Consider the following 19041-nt stretch of genomic DNA (forward strand, 5'->3'; position numbering starts at 1 on the left):
GCTTTAGGCTGGCCAGAGTGAGGACATGGGAGTGATGGCGAAAGGACAGCCAAGGACAGTGCGACCTGAGAATCGGTGCCAGTGGCTGAACCCTCACGTATCTAGTAGCATTAAGAATCCTGTGTCGTTTTATGGAAGTGAGGGAAGGGACACAAGTAACTCGAGATGCGAAAGACCAGGCAGCACTTTACTGAAATAAAACTGGATGGGGCAGCCAACAGCTTCAAACTTGAGAGTCTAAACATAGGTGCCAAACTAAACGGCCTGACTTTTAGAGGTCCCGTGTGTTCATGATTCCCATACGAGTCACCTAGGGCTGTGCGTGCTCAATGCTAAGCATCTCATCCTTTTTTATTAAGGATGTCTCATCTTGGCATGCGGGCACTTGCTTAACTTGAGGTGGTTGAGTTTAGCCATTGTTGGCCATGTGCATTATTTAAGTATGGGATTGCCTGGGTTGGTTAGTCCATTGCCTCTTTGCAGTATTTCTGTGATCAGTAAAACACTTCTCACCCTGTTTGGTTGGGCCCAACAGACTAGCATGAAGATGCCCCTGGCGGTTGCACTGTCTTGCTTCACCTGGAAGAGAGTAGCACGTGAAGCTGTGAGCTTGTTTAACAGGTCGAACCTCAGATTGCTTGCCAGTGTGCAAGGTCTGCTTCAACCAACCTTTGCAGAGATCTTCAAAATCCACTTGTTCTTGGCAAGCGCTCTTTAAATTGCATTAAATGTTTAGTTTTCAAGTCTGTGCTGCAAATGCTAGAGTGCGGCTGCTGGCATGGTTCTCTTTCTGCTGAGATTGTGTCTGCGCTTTTGAGTCTTACCTTCTCCTCCTCACCACCCACACACCCAAAATTTCATACCGAATTATTTATTCACGTTACTTCTCCACATTGATCCCTGCTGCTGCTACCAAAATAATGTTGCTTTTTAAAGCTATTTATTTTCATTGGTTGGCTATCCTGAATGATACCAGCACAGAACTTCTTAGGTTTCCTGCTTTGGCTCTGTTCGTGGTCATGTGCATGGGGGATTAGGACATAATTTCTGGATTCTTTGGCAACGGTGACTTCTGTTCCTGTTTTGAATCGTTTTCATGCTCCTTGCAAAAAAAGGCAGGAGCAACATTTTTAAGCCTTGCATTAGGCAGAACATGCCGCCTGTCAAATTCACAGCCTTGCAGCCGGGCTTTGAAATTGTGTGCGTCTCTGCTTTTCCTATCGGAGTTGTCCAGAAAAAAAGCAAAATAGGTTCAGGTCCTTGAACACTTCTCCTTAAAAGGAAGCTGGCAAGGTATTTCCGCGTGGTTGGCTCCTCTTCACAACAGCGTCGTTACATCTGTTTCCCAACACACAAGCTTGTTGCCAGGTTTGCTTGTGGTGAATCACGGGGTTCTCTTCTCTAATGGGTATCCTAGGAGCTCATGTACTTGTACAAGCTGCTAAGAAAAGCATAGGTTTCTACCGTGTTGGAGAGGAGGGAACCCCATATGGATAAAGAGGAAAGAAAAGACCCGCTAAAGGAAAATGCAAAACTCTGAATGAAATCTGCCTGTCCAGAGCTCTGGTCCCATTACAAAACCAGAAGAGATGTGAGAGATTGTAGCGTATTGGTCCTGAAGGTATTGGCTATGTCCCACTCTCCTGATGGTTTGAGCACAGCACTGACATAAAGGTCGAAGTAGTGGAGGGAATGTAAAAAGTCTGCCGGTTTAGATGTGCTTGACGTGTCTAACAGGTCAGCCGGCTATTTGAGAGCAGCTGGAGAGAGAAAGAGGAAGGCATGGTACTAAAGTGCATGCAGCATATGATCACCTTGGGCTCTGAGCCTGCAGGGACCTCCTTGCTGGAGGAACCATGTATCCCAGCACAGTTCATTGCAGAATCCAGTGATTTAGTGCGTTCCTCCAATGCCACCCTTGCCTGAGTGGCGTTCGGCACGACAGCCCATGTAGCTCTGCTGTTCACCAATGCTAGCATTTCTTGAGCTGATAAATCTATCGGGTTACCGTCAGGGACATGTATATTTAGATTCCCTTGCTAAAAATAAAAGCCTTTGGTGTTTGGTTCCATGACCCCAGCTTCACGTCCAAAGGTGCATAGGGCAGTCAGAGGAAGGAGAGGGCTGCTAACACAGACTCTGGGGGCATGTCATTCGTGCATGTAATGACTGTCTAAGGAATCAAAGCAGCTGAAATGTCAGTGTTTCTAAATTTTAGATGAGGTAGGAACCCAGTTTCACTGTGTCTGACTAATTTTCTACTGCTGCCATATGCTATATATGGAGCCTTGCGCAGAGTTTTTGCTCCACTAAAAATATTTCTTGCTGACATGTCTGCCTAGAAGATCAAACAAAGCCTGTCACTTAAAGGTAGCAAAGCTGAGACATTTTTGGTTATTGTTTGTTTTAATCTTATCTTATATAATAACTGCATGCTCAGCCTTGAGACAAGCCAACACATGGTTTGGAAAACCTTGTTTGCATGTGGAAGTAGCTTAAAGTGGTAGGTCTGTTTGTATAGAGGGGCATGTTTTTAATACTTCTCTGGCAGCTTTTCCTGATGCATTCAAGGTGCTTCCAAATTTATGGCCTGATGTTACCATCTGATCCATACAAGCTACCCCAGGGGTCTACATAAATACATCCCTTTGTTCAGAAGACTTTTCATGATGAGGGCCACAAGGCCTGTCTGAGACACAAGTGGATTAATTATTATACTGATGCACAAGTAGATTTGGCAGCTTGTCTAAGGTCAGATTAAGAGTTTGGTGGAGCTGAGGCTCTCAGAGCATGTACACAATCAGGTCTTGCACCTTCCTGGACAGGGGAGATGATGCTGGACCCTTAATGAAGATGCCCATTCATCATAGTGTTAGCCAGCCAAGTTAAACAGGCCTAGATAAAAACTGTGGGTTTAGCAGCCACTACAAATCCCTTCCCTGCTCCACTTTCTAACCTAGGTTTGTTGTCCTCTCTGTGTTTAGATCCAAGATAAATGAGACCAGGATTGTTAAGTCTTAAAAAAAACCCCATCACTCCTTTCAGGTCTCCTTTATCTCTCGTAAAGAGGCAAATAAAACAACCAGAGAGACAACAGTCCAAATTCTATCTGCTTTGTAGCCAGTGATTAAAACTCCCTGGGTCTTGGCAGATGTGCGTGTCTACACAGCATCTGCTTATTAGGGGCAACTAAGATGCGCTATAGGCGAGTGAAGGAGAGCAAGGGCAAGAACGACCAATTGGTCATAAGCCAGCTAAATGCTGGCAAAGGATTATGATGGGGAAAGAGATGGTGATAAGCAAGGAAGAGGAACAGGAAGGCTAGAGAGTGAATTGCAATGAATGGTCTAATGCAGAATTTTTTGACCCCCTTTCCAAGGAGTCAAATCGCCAGAGCCACCAAGACGCATCTTTCAAACAAAGCCATGAAAAGCCTTGTCCTTACAAACTCCCAGGTTTGTCAGGGAAAGAAACTGCTTAATGAAGCTGAAGCATTCAAGGAAAAGGCGCTGGTTCCATGGTGCCAGTGCTAGCAGGGCAGCCCACGGTCTACTGTTGTCTTTCAAGCGTACAGGGGTAGTTTTGTACAAACAGGCTGTATCTGCTGTAACTGTGGTTACCTGGCGTTGTTTTCCTGTTCATTCTTCCCATCATCCCCAATTAAGCGAGGTCAATGCAGTCATAGAAGAACGTTGTATCATCTACTACCTGACTTCATCCCAGTACCCAGGTCATGTAAAATTTCCCTGCTAGAGCCAGTTGGGCATTGCTATCACAGGAAAGTGTCAGCGATTTCAAACAGCAATGTGGACTCATGGTAGAGGTGGTATCTTTTATTAAACCAACTAGATTTTTGCAACAACAACAAAAAAATCTTTAATTGCAAGCTGTCAGGCACAAATACCCGTCACCAGGCATCGGAGAAAAGATTGTAGAAGTTCTCCTGGGTAAAAATGAAAGTTCATATTTCATAGGAGAGTTGAAGGTGGTAAAATCTGTTTGGAAAAGTTCATGTATTATATGAAACAATGGCCACAAGCTAGCAGAGAGCAGATTTAGATTGGACATTAGGAAGAACTTCTTCCCAGTTCGAGTGGCCAAGGTCTGGAACGGGCTCCCAAGGGAGGTGGTGCTCTCCCCTACCCTGGGGGTCTTCAAGAGGAGGTTAGATGAGTATCTAGCTGGGGTCATCTAGACCCAGCACTCTTTCCTGCTTGTGCAGGGGGTCGGACTCGATGATCTATTGAGGTCCCTTCTGACCCTAACATCTATGAATCTATGCAGGTTAGGCTCAGAGACAAGTTGGCATAGTCTGTTCATCTTGAAGTTGTTTGTTGGTAAGCAGGATGTGTTCATATTTCCTTATGGTTATGGTGTTTCAGACTTCACTGAGGAGTTAGTAGATGGGATGCTCCTCTGGGCAGGAATTTCTTGTCTGGTAAGGAGTCTCTGAGCTTTCCTGGTTGTTTTGTTTTTTTTTGATTTGTTGAAATTTTTGATTTGTTGAGATTTCAAAATGTGTTTTGTTCGGTCAAACTTCAGTTGCTAAAAGTTGTCACGCGTCCGTATTCGCATGCCCTTGCGTAGCAGTCCCTCATCTGTCACCCATACAAACTGGTGATTACTCGTTGTCAAGTTGCTTATGAGATCAGAGTCTGTTGAAATGTCCCTGCCTAACTAATTACAAGCTGCTCGGTTCCAAAATAAGCAAAGATGTGGTAGTATTCAGCACTGTACCCTCCTGTACTCATATATACATGCACGCATGCTTACAAACAAGTTTGTATTAGTTGCGGTAAGAAACGCAAGGAAAAGTATATAAGAGAAGTTTTAAAATGCCTTGGTGGTGTCACTGATACATGTGCGACAGGAAACACGATAGTAATATCATTGATAGCAATATCATTTCTCAAAGCCGGTTTGTATTACTGTGTGACTTAGCTCTGGGATTACAGGTTGTGCCAAATCTTATGATATTTCACCGGAAGTTTTGCTGAGAAATGGACCTTGCAAGCCTTGGGCATGAAGTCAGTCGTTGGCCACGTGTAGGTCATAGCCTAAGGAACGACCTGGAACAAACCTGAGAATGCACGCGCAGCGACGCTCACATTTGGCTTTGCGATCAAAAGGATGTTTCAGCCTCTTGTGTGCCAAGCAAAATGCAGGGGACTTTCCCATGAAAAAAAGATGTTGTTTTAATCCTCCTTCAGTGCAATGTCTGCTTAGCAAATGATTTATCCTTAGCAGGGTTTACCTCAAAGCAGAAATGTTTAACTAAGTCTATCCATTCATTGTAACCACGAATAAATATTTGATGGGGAAATTCACAAATTAGGTGATGGGGCACAATAGATTATTTAGTTCTTTCTAGCCCCCAGGGGCAGAAATGTCAGATTGGTGGAAGCTGTCCTGAACAGATGGCTGCTTGTCTCGGCTCGGTTTGAGAGGGAGGGAATATTGCCCACAACCCAATACTATCAGGCTTAGCACCCTTTCATCTGATGCTATTTGCATTTCATTTTCCTTTTCTCAAAGGACGTGGAGGATGAGGGTTTCCTGACTTAACATGCCAGACCCACTTCCTTGAATCATGGATGTGCAGTGATTGGGCTCCTGGATTCACTAGTCAGGTACTGAATCATAAAGAAGCAGAGGTGGGTTTTGCAGGATATAACTGATCTGGTCTCTCTCTCCTCTTGGGACAGGATCTAAGCAAAAAAAGGAGTATCCTTTGCTCATGAGCTAGTCTACCAGTTGCTGAGTTGCACAGCCTCGGCTGGGATGATGTAGCTGGGGCTGGTCCTGCTTGGAGCAGGGGGTTGCACTAGATGGGACCTCCTGAGGTCTCTTCCCACCTTCCTTGTCTGTGATTCTGTGCGTGGCTGTCACTGGGGAACTGCTGGGAAGTCGTCGGTAGATGTTTCTATGGTACCATCGCTGGTACGGGCTGGAGAAGGGAGGGCATGTAAACAAATAACAGTATAAGTGTGGCTATCATCAAGGAGCTGCAATCACCACCACCACGCTACGGTGTATGCAATCACCAGCTGTAGAGGAGCAATCGAGTGACTTAGGTCAACATTTCAGCTTCATGTTAAAATAATGCATAAAAACAAAAATGATTTGCCTAAAAAGCTTTTTCTTTCTATTTTTAGCTGTCAAAGGGAAAGCATTACTGGTTTTGCTGTTCCCATGCCGCCCAAGTGTTGCAGCATTGTGTGAATACTTGAAACCTAAAAAGTGACATAACTACTTTGCATGTGTGTCATTGATGGCAAGGGAAATTCCAAGTCAAATACATTTTTAAAGCTGTTTTGGCTGTTAATAATTAAAGCTAGTGCTGGTGCCCTAGCCAAGAAGTTTTAAAGCATCTTCTAAATATACCTCAAGGGCACACATCTTCCAAGCAGGAGAGATAATCTGCCTTGCTAGCTGACCAGGTCATGTTCTTTAGAGCAAACTCTGTAGCTTTAATTATTAGTCGAATGTGTAGTTGAAGTCAATATTACATGGGTGACTTACCAAGAAGCTGTCGCTGCATTAAGAGCTTTCTACCCCTTTACATGTTTTAAAGATATGATGATCTGTCTCGAGACATTAACAAGAGCCATGTTCCCCTCTCTAGGCATACAGCATCCTAGTTAATGCTCTGTCTGGTTCAATTCTGTCCTTTCCTGTCTCTGGGTTAAGGAAGACTAGAAACCTGTCTGGAAGACTAGAGACCTGGGGGCAACTTGTTCATACAAAAATATTCAAACTGTGATGTGACCTGCATTCCTTGCACTGTTGCCTTGATTTATTGCATTGCCCTGCACCTTGGGTAGACATCAGTGCAAAATGTACCAAGTTTGCACGATAGCTTGTAAATGATGGAGGGTAACAGAGAATCAGGGGCCTGAAATCCTAGCAAATGAGGTAAATGAGGGCTAGGCTTGTCTTCACAGGAAAATTTACTGGCATTATTATACCCATGTAAGTCCATGTGCGTAGGCTCTTAATTGGAATAACAGTTGCCTTTTCTTGCAGTTAAAATTATACTGAAAAGAGACCACTGTCACTCCAATTAAGAATGCCCACACAGGGAATTATACTGGTATGGTAATGCCAGTAAATTTCCTTCTGAAGACAAGCTTTCCTGTACAAGCAGTCTGGAGAAAATAGTCTGATTTCCTGCCTATAATCAACAAGAAGACTAGGTGAATAGACTTTGCAATTCATCCTGTTAAACCAGTGTCATGCCCTAACACAGGCACACCTAAACTGGTTTAACCCTTAGTTACATAAGTTAAATCAATATAAGCCCCGGAGCTTACATCATGAAATGACGGCTTTCATCATCATCCCTCTGCCAAGACAAGTGTCTTTACCTATATCTAAGGCTGAATCCAATAATGCCCTCTTCATATTTTTCAAAGTAAAAAAACAACAACCTGATGGGTTGATCTACCACCTAACACTGTATTTGCTCCCAGGTTTTAGGAACTGTACCCTGGCAAGCCCTTGGGGGTGCCATTTTCAAAGGTGTCCCGGGCTTCTACAATCTGAAATCAAATTGACCATCAGATGCTGAAGTTACTTTTGAAAATGGGACTTTGTCATCTTGACACTTAGGAAGATGCTTCCTCTGGAATACAAGGCTACAAATAGTTTTTAGTTGGGAAAACCTCAATAACTATTAACTGAAACCAATCTATTACAAGCAATATATCATTGGCATGTTAACCCCACAGTATATTCTGGAGCAGGGACTCCCAATGTTTTTGTGCCCAAAGGCACATTCGAATTTAAAAGAAAAAGCAGCGGGCGCCAATATGAATATTAAAGTTTAAAATTTAGATCAATCCAATCATCTCATCCATTACTTAAAATCGCATTAGAGCCTCAGCTTCAAAATGCAGCTTTCCTTTATTTTGTACTCTTCTGAAGTTTTATCCGTGGTGCCCATGGGCACCACATTGGGAACCGCTGCTCTAGAGAGCATAGGGATGGCTTTCTCCCACTTGACCGCCCCAGTCTAGTAAAGCTTATACCACCATGTCCAGTTTCTCCCTATGGGGCTGTTTCGCGAGACAGCCCCTCCCACCCTAAAACTCAGCACTGACACTAGCCCACTCGAATCCTGCACGGTTGACTCTGGTTCTGGATCCGTAGGAAACTTAGCACAGAGAAGGATTCCCAAAAGCTGCTGAATGTGGTGCCTACCCTAGCTAGAGTCCAGCATGTGTCAGCTAGTGACTCGCCCTCTCATGTGTGTGTTGCCTAATTGATATGTCCTTCCATTAATACAGCTGTCATCTGTGAAATTGGAACATAACCTCGAACCGATGCAATTTGTTACGTTAACTGGAACGATGAGTAAAGCAGAATCATAAGGCACGGAAGTGAAACTAGGCAGCAGCTAAACCTTCTCCGTATCTACACCAGGAGGATGCAGCGAGCTCCATCTCGGTACGGCTTTCAGCGCTGGGGCTTACCCGAACTAAATGAACCCAAGCAAGAGTGACATTGGTTTAAATGCATTGAGGGTTCACATCTGGCTTCACTAGACTGATGTCTGAACTGATGTGGTTAGGACGGTGCCTTTGTTAGTACAGATGAGGACCAAACTCATGGCTGGTGGTCCATGTTGCTCTTCCCCAGGGTTTATTAGGACCAGTTTCCATCAGGGGGCACCAACCAGAAGCCAGCAGAGTTTGTATCTTGAATATTGTGGAAGCCCGGTTCCTGTGTGGCTGTGCCAGCTGGATCTCCCTGCTCCAAACTCTGCCAGATGAGGTGGGCTTTACAGAGGACTGACAAAATCGTCAGCTTCTGTCAAACAACAAAGCAAAAAAGGAAACCGATTTAGGCATGCTCAGGCCATGCTAATTATGCAGAAGCACGCAGAAAATAAAAATACCCGGTGAGCTCCAAGAACTGGCTGGCAACCCAATTACTACCCTGGAGGTGGGTAGGGGAAAACAGAATTGAAATGTCGTTTTCAGACATAATCTGCTTATTTTAATAGACCATTCAACCTAACCAGTTGCTGTTTTCCTCCCCTCTCTACCACAGACCAATAGAGAAGGCACTTCTCTAGGTCTGAGCTCTTTGCTGAGTCTATTGTACGTGTAATAGACCCAGATTGCTGTGCCTGGAAATATTTCAGCCCTCCCCTCCCTCTTTGCCCTCGTTCACTTCTTGTGATGTCACATTATGAAATGATCGTGATTCACTTTGCAGTTGCCATGGCGATGCTAGCTATGCTCATGTGCTCAGAACCAACACGTTCGCTGCAGCCTGCACCGGGAGCGATTCGGAGACGGCGGGTTGGAGGCCAGAGCCGGTGCTGGTGAGCAGCTGTGGGAAGTGTCACAGACAATAGCTGTGTCTGATTTCACAAGAAAGTCACTTGGGTGCAAGGCTATTAAGGAGACTGCAACAATTCAGGCAGGAGAGGTCAAAAGAGTGGTCACCTTCAGCAATCAATATCGTGAGTAATTTAGCCTTCTGCAGCTCTGGACAGCCAAGAGGTTTAACGCACTTGCGCTTTAAGCCTCACGGCCCCCCTCTGTGATGGGCAGCGTTATCCACATTTGGCAGAGGGCAAAATGGAAGTGCAGAAAAGGTGGGCGATTTTCTCAAGGTCGTACAGGCTGTGGCAGAGCTGCAAATAGCCCTCGACTCCCTGCGCGGGGCTTCAGGCACGAGAGCACAACTTGCAGGGTCTCTGCTGCAATAAAGAACAGGAAAGCACAGAGCGACCTGTCATTTGGGGCCCAGTCCTTCATGGACTCTCGAGCAGGTGGAGCCCCTTCGAAGGAGTCCTTAGGGCCCTGTGCTGTGGTCTGACGGCATCCCATTCAGTGCAAGGCTGGGCTGGGACTTGGCACCTGCTTCAGCTTCATCTCTTGGCTGCTTCCTGTGTCTAACCGGCCCTGTCGTTAAATAAATAAATAACCGTGGGTGGGTCGGAGCTGTTGAGACTTGCTTCAGATTAAAACTGGGTGATCCTTCCAGCAGAAGTTTTGTCTGCACGAACCTAGGAATGTGCCCGTCGGTTTATCGTTGAGCAAAATTGTTAGCGTGGTTTTTTTTCCCCCTGCTCGATATCACCCCAAAAAAGAAAACCCACCTATTTAAATGCATCTCTCCATCTGTTTGATTGTATATTCCAGCAAAAGTTGAAGGTAGGAGCAGTGCAGCAGTCTTCAAATGTGGGCTTCATAGCTTGAGAAATGCTGGGAGTTTTCCTGAGCGTTTCCTGGGCTGGCTTATATTCTGAGTGTTGAAGGGCATGGAAAGGGCCTTTAATGCAGATTTAGCTGAAGAATTTTGTTTGTGAAGATCTTCAGTGGAATAGTTTTTTGTGTGGGGCAATATCGGAGAGTCCTAAAACCAAGACAGGCCTTGTACTCTTCGAGATGTGGGTCAAGCAAGGTCATTACACCTTAATCACTTCCGTGACGAGTGGTGCACGTTAACATTTTTCAGCGTCAACAAACGTAAGAGCATTGACATGTCGCATGAAAAATCAGGCGTCGAGTCAGCGGGCAGATTCAATATAGGTTGGGGGTTTTTTATAGCACCGTTGAAAGACAGGATGAGATGGAGCCCTAGAGGGACTCGGTGAAGGGCTCGACTGTTCTCCTTGGCCGGCAGTGAGGTGCTTGCTGCAGCAAAGGAAACCACAAGCACATCACGTCATGGCAAAGGATGAATGTTGTACCAAAATAACAGGCGAAAACCAGCGGGCAGGACTGATTGTAAATCCAGCCAACCGACAAGGTAGCTGCGTTTTGAGCACATGAATGTGACTTTACCTGCGAGTTGGAATAATTTAGCTTCAGATTCTCTTCCACGTGGATTCTTAGTACTTGCTCATTGCTGTAGTATCCAAATGCTTTTTCGTAGAGCATTAAGTGATGCGTCTAATACTGGTCAGGTGTGGCTCATATCTTATTTCATTCTTCCCCCCTGCAAGGGGAGATGCGTAAGTGCGGGGTTCGGTTTTGTGTGTCAAAATGCATGTGCACGCTCTGTTTGCTCAAGAAGACAAGGCAAAGAAGTGCAACTTGCTTGCAGTGGTATGTTCCAAATATTATTAAGTGCTGCACGTATTTGTGAGAGAGCCTGATCCTGCCCCCACTGAAGAACAGGGCATAAATCCCATTGATTTAAAAGGAAGTAGCCTCACGCCCGAAGTTCTGTAACTCTGGACTGAATCCACGCAAGTCAGGTTGGACTCCAACCATACTGATGGTATCCAGGTGACTGCAGGAACTGGAGGTGTTTAGACTTGCTTTTCCATTTGGCATTATCTTCAAAATGAGCCGATGCCTTAAATATTGCAACGGGGGTGCGGGGGTGATAGCAATAAAGTTTTCTGTACAAGTCAAAGCAGGGCATGTAAGCTTCCTTATATTATGCTGCCCTGGTGTCTCAACCTGATTCATAGCTCAACCTACCGGGTTCATTAGCTGCATCTGATTTGGCCCTTCCGGCTCCCATAGCTTACAAGGAGTCGGTCCAAGGGCTGCAGTGCTTGTATGATGTTAAGTGGACACAGAGCTGTACCTAACAAACTCCGTTCGCTCTGGTGACCAAATAGCCCTTGGTTATTGCTAGTCGGCACCCAGGGCTCAATTCAAAGCTGTCAACTCTAGGTGAAAGGTCTTAGGCTGCTGCTCCTCCTCTGAGAGCAGCTTGACCTGGTGGAGCGATATTGTTCATGATTATACGGCAATGATTTGGAGTACTGCAGATCCTGCTAGAGATCCCCAGTGTTTAGAGCAATGCTACAGGGCACAGTTTTATGTTTTTCGTTAGGGTGTTCCCCCTCTTGCATATTTGTAGGCTTTTGCCAAGAGCTTTATTGTGTTAATAAATGACCTGGGAGCAAAGGGAGGCTCAAATTCATTCTGAGGTCTTCGCTGCTCTTTGTAAACCGCTTGAGCTGAACTCCTTGCACATTAGGAAGTCAATTGGTCCCCTGGAGTGATCTGCACTCTCGCGTTCTTGCTCAGGGCCATTTGTTATCTGTTATCTTACTCTTCACACAGGGAGTAATGGTATAATCCAGAAATGGCACCCCATTCCTGGGCCATCACGGGAGAGAACCGTCTAGGTCAAATAAATCATCCATACATCTTAGGCTGAGCAGGTGTTTTCCCAAGATATGGCTGGAAAATTGTGTCTTCACACATCCCACAGGGAGACTGGAACAAAGTGGCTCCAGTTTTGTTCCCACGCTAACACCTACCTCCATGCCGAATTCTCCAGCAAATGCAAATATTTAGTGAAAATAAAGATGTAGGAGCCTTAAGAAGACGTTGGTAGCAGTCCGCTGTTAATTTCTAAAGGTAATATTTTGGGCAGTTTAGTGTATTGTTGTTGCAAAAGGGATATTGTTTTACTGGAAGGCAAATGTACCGGTGCCTTGAAGCTTGTACATCTCTGTCCACAAGCAAGGTACTCATTTAGTGGTACAAACATGCTGTGTATTTTAAAACGAGTCTATTGCTGTGTCACCAAGGAGGGCATGGGCATGAACATATAGGGATACATCCCTTTGGTGTTCAATTAGATTTTTTTTTTAATTATGGTTTTCTTCTGCCGTTTGATTATTCATTGCATTCCAATACAATTTACACAGCGGTGTGGAAGTTGGAAGTAGTCATTCTCGCTTTGTACAGCTGTGCATTTGCTATTCAATAGACTGTTACTTTCTAGCATGTCTATCAGGAAACATTGCTTTACCTGGAAAGCTGGTTTGTTGGGGTTTTTTTTTAAATGCATCATTAGTGAAAACAAGAAATCAAGAATCCTCTACAAAAAGCTTTTAAAGAAAGTGGGTTTAAAAGCAATTTTATTTTGTCTGCAGGAGCACTCTCTGAGTGCATCTCATTTTTTTTATTTTATGGTTTTTGTGGTCATCAGTTCCATTATGGGAACACCCAAAATGCTTTCCAAACACACAGGGAGATATACTCACTGTTCTTTATCTCTTTGGCAGGGATGGGAAAACAAGAACAAAGGCAAATATAGGATGTTCAAACAAAATATCCTGTCATGGCAATGTGTATGGAAAACCCATATTTTAAGTACTGTTGTATCCTTATGCTCTGGAAAACAATGGCTCTAGCACATTAGGAATAAATTAACTTATTGCCTGCAAAGTTATTTTTATCTAACGCTGGCCTAATTGATAAATAAATAAACAGCCCTTACCATGAGTTGGCAGTGTGACGAAGCCATCAGAAAAGCTAATGGCACTTTATCGTGCATCAGCAGATGCATGACGAACAGGTCCAAGGAGGTGATACTTCCCCTCTATCGGGCGCTGGTCAGACCGCAGTTGGAGTACTGCATGCAATTCTGGGCGCCACACTTCAAGAGGGATGCGGATAACCTGGAGAGGGTCCAGAGAAGGGCAACTCGTATGGTCAAGGGCCTGCAGACCAAGCCCTACGAGGAGAGACTAGAGAAACTGGACCTTTTCAGCCTCCGCAAGAGAAGGTTGAGAGGCGACCTTGTGGCTGCCTATAAGTTCATCACGGGGGCACAGAAGGGAATTGGTGAGGATTTATTCACCAAGGCGCCCCTGGGGGTTACAAGAAATAATGCCCACAAGCTAGCAGAGAGCAGATTTAGACTGGACATTAGGAGGAACTTCTTCACAGTTCGAGTGGCCAAGGTCTGGAACGGGCTCCCAAGGGAGGTGGTGCTCTCCCCTACCCTGGGGGTCTTCAAGAGGAGGTTAGACGAGTATCTAGCTGGGGTCATCTAGACCCAGCACTCTTTCCTGCTTATGCAGGGGGTCGGACTCGATGATCTATTGAGGTCCCTTCCGACCCTAGCATCTATGAATTTCTTTTTTTGGTGCCTTTACATATTATATATTACCACATTTCCAAGTGACAGAATCACAAAGTAAAGCAACCAAATGGGTAGCGGGAGGCTATCTGGTAAACTAGCAGTATAGCCATGTTCACATAGCCCTGCGCCCAGGCCAGCAGTGGAAATGGTGTAGACTAGAGTGTTTCTGGTTCTTGAGCTGTGTGGAGTATCTGGGACTAAGCCTCAGATTTGGCTCCTTGAAAGTTGGTCATTTTATCACACACTCTTCATTCCTAGCAAATAAAGAGGGGAAGAATTGGATTGCTTAAAAAGAGAATTAGAGAAACAGAGGACAGGAGGATTGCAGCCCCCTTTCCCCTCCCCTGCTGGAAATAACGGATTAATTTTAGCTCATGTTTGAGATGTGTTAAATAGCAATGTTACTTTAAGCATGAGGTTGATTATCCTGGTACCATGAGCAATAAATGGGAAAGATGCCCTTTTCTGTAATGGGCTAGAAATCAGCACTCAGTGAATGCAGGCTCCGTCTGGTGTTTCTTACTCGCTTGCAAGTAAAGCCAGCTCCCCTGATTGCAGTCGGAGGCAGGGACAAGAAACATGCTGGAGTGGCCCCATCCACTGTAACCTATGAACTGTTGATCAGAAACTCCACCCAGCTTGAGACCAGCAAGACAAGGTTTTACATCCTAGCTCAGCTGGGACAATACCTGGAGAAACATTATGCACTGAAAAGGAAGGAAAATGGCACAAATTAGGGTAGCCATTTTGGCTCTTTGGCTCTTACATCCTACTGAATGTAATTTAGTCTTAATTAAATTCCCAGTTGCTTAAAGAAAACATGTTTACTGCAAGTTACTAAACTATAGCTAAGTAATTACCAGGGATCCTGGTTTTCTCTGATTAAAAAAAAACAAACACCAACGTTTTCTGATTTAAACTCCGCCCCTCCCCCAATTCACATTTTCCCATGATTAAAATTAAATGCCACAATATATATAGATGTATATAGGTATAGAGATATATGCAAGCCAGTAGGCATGAATGTAATGCCAACATTTATTCCACAACTAAGTTTGAAAATGTCATTTGCTAGAAATTTTGAATTAATAAATAAAAAATAGATCGCATTTAGCACCCTGCTTTGGAAAAAGGCACCATGATAACACTCATGATGTGAATACCAACTAAGGAATTAGGCAGGGCCTTCGTTCTGTTGTTGCCTTGACAGTTTTTAAATGTCTTATTCTCCTTCATGTACAAACCCCTATCTCATGACAGTTCATTATGTATACATCCTTCAAGAAGGGGAGATCAAAATCATGTTCTTAGTAATTCAGAAACAGTCATTATAGTGCAATTATCAACAACACAAGACCAGTTCCTATAGCATAGCAGAGCCATCAGTAATTACCAGGAATCCTGGTTTTCTCTGATAAAAAAATAAATAAATAACCCAAAATTTTCTGATATCCCCCATCCCCCCCCAACATCCATTGTTCCATGATCAAAATGAAATGTTTAAAATGAAATGCCACTATACATATAGTACACACACACACACACACACACACACTATATTTTACGATACTATATAACATGACACTAATATATATAATTACATATTATATACACACACACTATATTTTATGACATTATATATGGCACTATATATGTGTGTGTGTGTGTAGTGCCATTTCATTTTGTACTCTAATGAGACTGCCAACATGGCCCTGCCCTATGAATGACACTAATACATATAAAATCTGTCTAGATAGATGGATAGTGTCATTCATAGTATCATAGTAACAGGACCACAAACACCTCTGAAACCATTCATTACTGGGCTGATGGGACGGAGTCTTCAGCTTGGTTAGGTTGTTATAAAGACTGACCAGAAGGGTGGAAAAGCCAGGTGTTTTATTGACGTGCGCCTTCCCTCCCTCCCCACCAACTCTGGCCATACAGACAAGTACAAGGGAACTAGCTCGAAGGTAGGGAGATGGTTAAATCTCTTCCCCAAATAACACTCCTGCTTGCTGCTGAAGAGAAGGGGTGGATTAGCAAGAGCTCCCACTGAAATGCTAATAAGCCACGCTGGCAGCAGGCAGCTGATTCCCTGAAGGATGTGGGTTAGAAGCCAGCTAGAAAAAAGAGAGATGGAGTACAGATGAGACCAAAGTGGTTTCTTCTTGTTTGCTTGGTGGCTGTGCTGCTTGAAGCAAACCAGTCTTTATCCCCTTGGTGCTGGGGAGCTTGAGTATGGTAAACCTTGCTTTATTCTGGACAATTTTTGAAGCAAGAAAACACTTCCCTATTTTTCCAGTGATTGGATCCATTTCTTAATTTTATCATCCCTAAAACTGTGGGGAGGGGATACCCATACCCACTTTTGGCAAGTGCTTTCAGATCCTCTATGAGAAAAGGCTTGTGGAAAGGCAGAATAATATTAGCTTGAGGTGTGCTATTGTGTCGTGCAGATGAGTTTTCCTGTGTGGAGAGATTCTGGAGTCGCAAATCCCCTCTCATTATTGTGAATGTAGTGCTAACGAAAGGTGCCTGATGGTGGTAGTTCGAGAAACTGGAATCCTCTGCCTACCATGGAACAGATATGGGACAGACAGTGGCAACCTAAGCTTTCTGTTTCATCTCCCACCAACAAGCCCCATCTCTCATTTGAAGCAACCTTTTGTAGTGCCGAAAGAGAATTTCATTCCCCTACTGTCTATTCAGTCCGTGGCTTCTCTAATGAGACTGCCAACAAGGGTGCCAGTTAGTGCCCCTGGCAGGGCGGCTCTATCTTTCTCTGAAGCTTGAAAAGCTACAGGGGAAGCATCTTTATGTTGGATGATGGCTATAGAAATGACAGAGTATGGCAGAACATCAGTTGGTTGCACTGGGAATTTATTTCCCTTTGTTGTGAGATGGATAATGGCTTGATAGTCTTGCTTGTTGGCTGGAAAGCCAAATGGATACGAGAACCCTATAGCTCCAGAAACAGAAGTTCCAAGTATGCTCCTTTAGGCCGAGAGCCCTAGTTTCCTAGCTAGAATAGTCCAAACATGGCAGTGTTTGCAAAGTGATCACAGCCTTGCTAATTATCTTAGAGGACTGCTGAAAAAGTGACTTGCACAACAGATCTCAGATCATATTTACACCCACTGATGAATAATAAATCAAGGAGAACATAATAGAAAACCCATTTCATATGAAAAAGCAATAGGTTAAGACTTTTCAGAGACTAAGTCTTATAGCACATGTTATGGTGCAGACCAGGGAATAAAGTTAGTAGTATGTGAATAATAAGTTTGCCATTGCTGACTGTTGTGAAGCATGGGACCATCGTTAATATTCTTATAAATAAGGAAACATGTTTAACAACTTACGGGTACCCCTCCCATTTTAAATACAGGCTTTTCAACACTTGCACATTCTTCATGGTGCCAAATTAGCAAAGTATTATGTGGTGCTCAGTGCTCGACAAGCCACTTAATCATTAGATCTAACCCTTTTTTTTTTGAGCATCAGCCTTTACTTCCATCTAAGGACATGCACATCCTCCAGGTAAGGCTGTTTCAAAACACTGCCAGTCAGGAGGAAGTCATAGTATATTTTATGTCAGGACTGGACAACAGCAGGGCATCAATGAAAGGGGTTGAGAGTACAAAGCAGTGATACAGTTAAGGGAAGATCAAGTAAGGTTATTTCCCATGAAACAGCATCAAATGTCAGTTATGTCTATCCAACTGAATAATGGCTTTGTTTTCTTTGGGTTTTATAATCTTAAGTAACTTCCCAAGGAGAACATTATCTTTATCATTAGGATTTTTTTCCAAGTGAGTTTTTTTTCTTTTAAATTTCATAGAATCATATGGCAAAATTACTCATGTGTTTAAACATTTGTACGCTCAGTCCTTTAAACCCTCATAATCCAGGCAATATTTTCATCCAGAATGTTGCGCTCATGCATTGTGGCACTGATTCAAGACGGCTGCATAAACCTGCAGGATCTGTCCCTGCAAAGTACCTTAGATAAGCTGCACCTTAAAACTAAGCTGCTCAAAACATGCAACAAGGCATACAGAGTGCCTAACATGCTGACTGTAAAATAATAATAGCATGTTCATTTCATGAAAAGAACTCAAAGAGTATTTTCAGCTGCAGCACGCTGCAAAACAATGAGATGATAATCCTTTCTCTTCCTCTTGGATCGGACCTTTTTTCTATCCTCGTCACACAGCAGGGTGTAAACAGTGGATCACTTGTGTTTATTTTGCAGGTTAAGAGAGATGTTTCTATGTCAGCGTCCACATTTTACAGCGGTTACAGGATAGTGTTGGAATGGCTCATCTCTTTGTTAGTGCAACTTTTATAGTGTTGATAGGCTCAGAAAGGAAAGAAGGTCAACTAAGAACTGTCAGCATTTGTCACCATTGAACTATTTCCTTACTGTAAAAAAGGAAGTTGCAGCGATCTTATATAAATAGGTGGTGATCATCTCTGAAATGTCTACAAGAGGTCTGTCAAACCAGTGGGCCAGGAAACAGTGGTCTGGAGATGAACCACGCCTGAATGACTGTTAAGTCTCTGATCTTGTGTGTGTTGGTCTGAAGTCAAGGAGAAGGCGAGGTAGATTTGCACCTTATAGACTAACCCAAGTGTGTGTGTGTGTGTGTGTGTGTATCTGTATGGTTTGTGTGTGCGTGTATGCATCTGTATGATTTTTGTGTGTTATATATGAGAATGTGTACACACACACACACACGCACAACATAGTGCGAGAGTTTGTAGGCTGCATCAGATGCATCTGATGAAGTGAGCTTCAGTCCACACAAGCTCACATCTGTCTATCCATGAATGACGTGTGCCGTTGGGGGTGAGGGGCACAGCGACAGCCCGCAGGTGGTGGCAGCAAGCGGTGAGCTCCCGCAGGCGACTGTGTTGGTGTTGGTGTTGGCGAGTGTCAACTATCGATTGGCAACCACCCGTGGACACCACTAGCGGTGTAAGGGGGAAAGGGGTGGCAAGCGGTAACTGCCAGCAGCGTCAGCTCCAATTCTCTCAGGGGGTGCACCGCCTATGTCGGGGTGCACGTGCACCCGCGTGCCCGTGTCGCCATTGTGTGTCTCTCTCTCTCTCTCTCCATCCTCCAGCACGTGAGCAGATCTGTTAGCAGGGGTGGGAGAGGCTGGCATTTCTCAGGGT

At 44.2% G+C, this 19041-nt stretch overlaps 1 long non-coding RNA gene across 1 annotated transcript; it reads left to right on the forward strand.

Annotated features, from left to right (window-relative positions):
- Positions 1-5358: 5358 nt before the first annotated feature.
- Positions 5359-13157, forward strand: LOC132244488 (uncharacterized). Its single transcript, XR_009455950.1, has 2 exons — positions 5359-5630; positions 8289-13157. It is a non-coding gene; the product is annotated as an uncharacterized LOC132244488 (long non-coding RNA).
- The last annotated feature ends 5884 nt before the right edge of the window (positions 13158-19041 follow it).

The sequence above is a fragment of the Alligator mississippiensis genome, chromosome 12 (assembly GCF_030867095.1).
Source record: "Alligator mississippiensis isolate rAllMis1 chromosome 12, rAllMis1, whole genome shotgun sequence".
Lineage (NCBI taxonomy): Eukaryota > Metazoa > Chordata > Crocodylia > Alligatoridae > Alligator > Alligator mississippiensis.